The sequence below is a fragment of the Mus caroli genome, unplaced genomic scaffold (genome assembly GCF_978045245.1).
Source record: "Mus caroli unplaced genomic scaffold, Mus_caroli_1 scaffold_9, whole genome shotgun sequence".
Lineage (NCBI taxonomy): Eukaryota > Metazoa > Chordata > Mammalia > Rodentia > Muridae > Mus > Mus caroli.
Genome location: NW_028227264.1, coordinates 67,638,819 through 67,644,249, shown reverse-complemented (window position 1 = coordinate 67,644,249; position 5,431 = coordinate 67,638,819). Strand labels below are relative to the sequence as shown.

Sequence of the window (5,431 nt, the reverse complement as noted above, 5' to 3'; positions counted from 1 at the left end):
AAGAAATCCTCATTTGAAGCTTGCTAAGTTTTTCATCCAGCCTGTGGACAGTGATTCTTGAGGGAATGGCTCCAAACTCTACGTACGACTGGTTACTCAACTTGTGATGGGAATTCCTTCGGGAGGCCAACGGGAGGAAAGGGTCATGTCAGCAATTACTGCGATTACTGCTCAGCCCGTCAGAAAGCAACTCCGACCTGACTTGATTCTCCACGACATATAACTGTTCCTGTTGTCTTTCATGTCCCACCCTCACATAAGCTCGCCCTTGTGCGAGTGCACACGAACATACTTCTCTTCACGCATAATTCCTAATCCTCGTTTTGGGGGTTGGTTTTTTTTAAATTTTTAATATTTTTATTACATATTTTCCTCAATTACATTTCCAATGCTATCCCAAAAGTCTCCCATAGCGAAAAATATGGAACGCTTCACGAATTTGCGTGTCATCCTTGCGCAGGGGCCATGCTAATCTTCTCTGTATCGTTCCAATTTTAGTATATGTGCTGCCGAAGCGAGCACTTGGGGTTGGTTTTTAATCGACTCGTCCACCTAGAAATGGTTATGACTCTTATCAGAAAGTTATTTCCTCAAGATGATAAAATCAACTTTTCTTCAAGCTCCTGATGTAGAAGGTGTGACCTGTATCCCGTGCCCCTTGTGACCAGCCTGTACCCTTAGCTTCAATTACCTACCTCTTATTTTATGCTTCAAAAGATTTATTTAGTGTGTGTGTGTGTGTGTGTCAGAGAGACAGAGAGAAAGGAGAGGGGGGAAAGGGGAGGGGAAAGGGGAATGGGAAGGCAGGGGAGAGAGAGAGAGAGAGAGAGAGAGAGAGAGAGACGCATGGATGAAGAGAACACAGAAGACAGAGCCTTTCCAGACTTGCTTCTCTGCCCATTTGTCCTGAGACAGGATCTCTCTTGTTTCTGCCCCCACACTGCGGCATAGGAAAGCTTCCAACTGACTGGCCTGCTTGTTGAAGGAGTCCCGAGACTCCAGTTGGGATTCACACTATCTGACTTTTTACGTGGGCTCCAGGAGTCAAATCCATGGTGCCAGGCCCTCGTTTATCTCTCTCTACATCTGGCCAATCCTTGCCACCCCCTCTGAGGAGTCTTCCAGTATCCGTATTAAAGGGACCTGTTCTATCTCTGAGATATCTGGGGGCCCGAGTACTGCTCAATTGCTTGCACACTTGTATAAAGATGGGGTACATCCACCCTGCTTCCTGCTTATTACCCTCAAGAACTCAGCTTTTGAGGTGGTTGGAGAGATGGCCCAGTGATTAAGAAGAACACTGGTTGCTTTTCCACAGGACCTGGGTTCAAATCCTAACACTCACATGGCAGTTCACAACTGTCTGTAATTCCAGTTCCAGGGGATTTGAAACCCTCACACAGACATACACGAAGGCAGAACACTAATTTAAATGAAGTTTTAAAGGAGAGAGAGAGTTTTTATCTCTTCAGCTAACACCTAGGACACAGCATGCCGCACACGGGGCATTAATGTATATGCTATACATTCTCCTTAGCAGATTGAGCAAAAGAAGAAAAAAATCACTCCTCTCCCACAAGTGAGTGGTAGCCAAAGACAGGGGATTGGGAAATGTGTGTCTGGGCACTGGGGATTAGCTCAGTTGGCAGAGCACTTGCTTGGCAGGCACACATCTCTGCATTTGTTTCCCCAGACACAGCCTAAGCTAACCTTGATGTATATGGTGTATTCCTAGCATGTGGGAGGGAGAGACAGGAGAGTCTGAAATGCAAGGCTGTCCTTGGCTACAGGGTGAGTCTGGAGCTAGGCTGAATTACATGAGACCTTGTCTCCAAAGAACTATAGAAGAGAAAAGGAATGAGCAGAAAGGGGAGGGGAGGGGAGGGGGGAGGGGGAGGGGAGGGGAGGGGAGGGGGGAAGATAAAAGGAGGAGAGGAGGGGAAGACAGGGGAATGGAAGGGGAGAGGGAGAGGAGAGGAGGGGAGGGGTGGAGAGAGGAGAGGAGAGGAGAGAAGGGGGAAGGGAGGGAAGCTTAGAGGAGGGGAGGGGAGAGGAGAGGGGAAGAGAGAGGAGGGGAGGGGAAGGGGACTGGTTTCAGAAACTTTTACAGTAGGCAACATACAACGATAAACAACTAAAGATGAACGACTCTAGTTTAAGATAAATGAACTCATCCAAAAATTTCTGTGTGTTTGAGAATCCAGACACTAAGATAGTTCCCCGGAACTCATAGAGTCCTAGGGAGGCCAGGCTAGTTCCAAAGTGAGAGGTGAGACTAACGCAGATAGATGCATACGAAACAGGACCTCAGTGATGGAGGTCATGAGCCCAGGGCCCCACCCCCTCCACCACCACCACCACCACCCCCCACCCCCACCCCCACCCCCACCCCCCACCCCCCCCCACCCCCCCCCCCCCCCCCCCCCCCCCCCCCCGCTTTCGGGATCAGGATACACCAGATTAGATCTGTGTGGCCCAGGAGATGCTTTTACCTGAAGTCAGCCTCCGATCCTTCCAGGGCAGAGGCGAAGCTGCGGAACTCTGACCTCCTTACTTTGTTCTGTGGATTCAATTATGGATCCAGCACACGCCAAACACGCAATAAACACCAATGCCGCCAGGCAGTGGTGCCACACGCCTTTAATCCCAGCACTTGGGAGGCAGAGGCAGGTGGATTTCTGAGTTCGAGGCCAGCCTGGTCTACAGAGTGAGTTCCAGGACAGCCAGGACTACACAGAGAAACCCTGTCTCGAAAAACCAAAACCAAACAAACAAACAGCAGTGCTTCTGCTGTGCCAGGACAGCCTCCATAGGTACACAGGAGGGCAGTGGCTATAGCACACAGCACATGAGAGGGCATCCCATGAATAGAGAGAGGTACGGTGATAACGTCTTTTACCTTTCCCAAACTTGACAGGTAACTGTTTGCTCACGAGTTAGCCCCGTTATAACACAAAGGCCAGACGAAGTTCTCCCGTGTTCTCAAGCTAGTGTTTTGGCGTACAGCTTCACACTTTTTTTTTTTTTTTTTTTTTTTTTTGGTGCACATGTGGAGATCCTGGTTTGCATAATGTTTGGAATTGTATTTTCCTGAAGCCATTAATATGTGTGGGCATGACAACTCTTAACATGATATGCATGGATACAACTCTTAACAGCTCCTTGTATTCAATAGTCAGGGTTCTCTAGAGGAACAGAACCAATAGAGAAACAAATAAAATAGATAAAATCCCATATATTAAAAATATTATAAGCATGTATAATACATATATTATATATATTTAATATATTTAATATACACATGTATATTCATATATATATATTGCACAGAGCTTCAAGGGTGTTTATCCTTTTTTAATTTTTTTTTACACTCCATATTTTATTTGCCCCCTATCTGCCCTCTGTTCCACATTCCATACCTTCTCCCTACTCCCCTATCTCCATGTGGATGTTCCCACCCCCTACCCCACTTGGGTAAACTCCCTGGGGACTTCAGCCTCTTAAGAGTTAGGTGCGTCATCTCTGAATGAACACAGACCTGGAAGTTCTCTACTGTATGTGTGTTGGGGGCCTCATATCAGCTGGTGTATGCTGTCTGTTTGGTGGTCCAGTGTTTGAGGGATCTTGGGGGCCCAGATTAATTGAGACTGCTGGTCTTCCTATAGGATCACCCTTCTCCTCAGCTTTTATCAGCCTTCCCTAATTCAACAACAGTGGTCATCTGCTTCTATGCACATTAATATTTAAAGGAGTTTTATTAGAGTGGTTTACAGGCTGTGGTCCAGCTAGTCCAACAATGGTTGTCCACTAATGGAAAGATCAAGAATCCAGTAGGTGTTCAGTCTACAAGGCTGACTGTCTCAGCTGGTCTTCACTATACAGCCCAGAGAAGCCCCAAAGAAGTAGGCTATAATGCTGGTGAAGCAATGAATTTGCCATCGGAAGTGAGGGCAAGCAGGCTCAAAACAAAGGCTTCCTTCTTCTAGGTCTTTTACAGAGGCTGCCAGCAGAAGGTGTGGCTCAGATTAAAGGCAGCTCTTCCCACCTCCAAAGAGCCAGATTAAATGTGGGTCATCCCACTTCAAATGATTTAATTAAGAAAAGTTCATCACAGGTGTATGCAGCCACTTGGGTTTCAGTTAATTTCGGACGTAGCAGAGGATACCAAGAATAGACATCACACTGTGTATAATTGTGCGTTATTATTGATTCAATTACCTACCAGGCTCTCTCTCTCTCTCTCTCTCTCTCTCTCTCTCTCTCTCTCTCTCTCTCTCTCTCTCTCTCTCTCCAGCCCATTGTCTTTTATATTTTCTTTTGGGCTACAATTCTAAAGGATAAAAACACAACCGTGGCCTTCACCATAGCACACATACACACATTTCAAATGTCTTAGTTTCCTCACGGCTAGGACCACATTCCTGACAAGAAATATTAAAAGGGACGCACCTAGCTGTCCTAGTAACTGTTCTATTGCTGTAAAGAGACACCATGACCAAGGCAACTTATTTAAAAAACAAACAAACCCAACAACAACAACAAACCATTTAATTGAAGGCTTGCTTACACTTTCAGAGAGCTAGTCTGTGGTCATTATGATAGAAAGCAGGCAGGGAGCAGTCGCTGAGAGTTCTACATCCTGATCCCCAGGCAGCAGGCAGAGAAAACTGGGCCTGGCATGGGCTTTTGGAATTCAAAGCCCGCTTCCAAGAGACACACATTCTCCAGCAAGACCATACTTCCTAATCTTTCCCAAACGGTTCCACCAATGGGGGTCCAAGCATGCAACATAAGCATCTATAGGGGGCATCCCAGTACAAAATACCACCCTGGCCCTCATCTCAAGGGTAGATTCTAACATGATGGTACAGGTTTGGCCATACCTGGTACATGACGGTACAGGAGTATGAGATGACTCTCCACAGAGCATGGTGTAGAGAAAGCGCAGGAGGTGGGGATGGATTATAGCTCTCTAGCCTCAGAGGGCCCATCCTGTGATCCACAGGATCCAGGGGAAGATCCTTCAGTGAGGCTCTTCCTCTTAAAGGTTCAAAGATGCTCAAAACAATACTACAAGCCAGTGAACAAGTACTCCAGCATGTGTTCCTATGAGGCAGCTCACCTTCAAACCATAACACTCTATCCCTTGTCCCTATTGGCTCTTGGTCATCTTATACCACAAAATGCATTCAGTCAAACCTTAAAGATTCCTGCTATCCACCAGTCCTAACGCTGTTCGAAAATCCAATGTCTCTCCTGAGACTCAATGCAATGTCTCAACTAGAAGCCCCTATAAAAAGCAAAGTATTTCATACTTGCAACATCTAAGTTAAAGAGCCAATATCCCTATCCCATTCTCATTCCAAGAAAGAGGGATGTTTATAGAGCAAGGAAAGATGGGACCCAAACAAGACGAAAACCAAAGAGTTAG

At 46.4% G+C, this 5,431-nt stretch overlaps 1 non-coding gene across 1 annotated transcript; it reads right to left on the bottom strand.

The window, feature by feature from the left end:
- Positions 1–415: 415 nt before the first annotated feature.
- Positions 416–522, bottom strand: LOC115032275 (U6 spliceosomal RNA). Its single transcript, XR_003837915.1, has one exon. It is a non-coding gene; the product is annotated as a U6 spliceosomal RNA (small nuclear RNA).
- Positions 523–5,431: the final 4,909 nt, after the last annotated feature.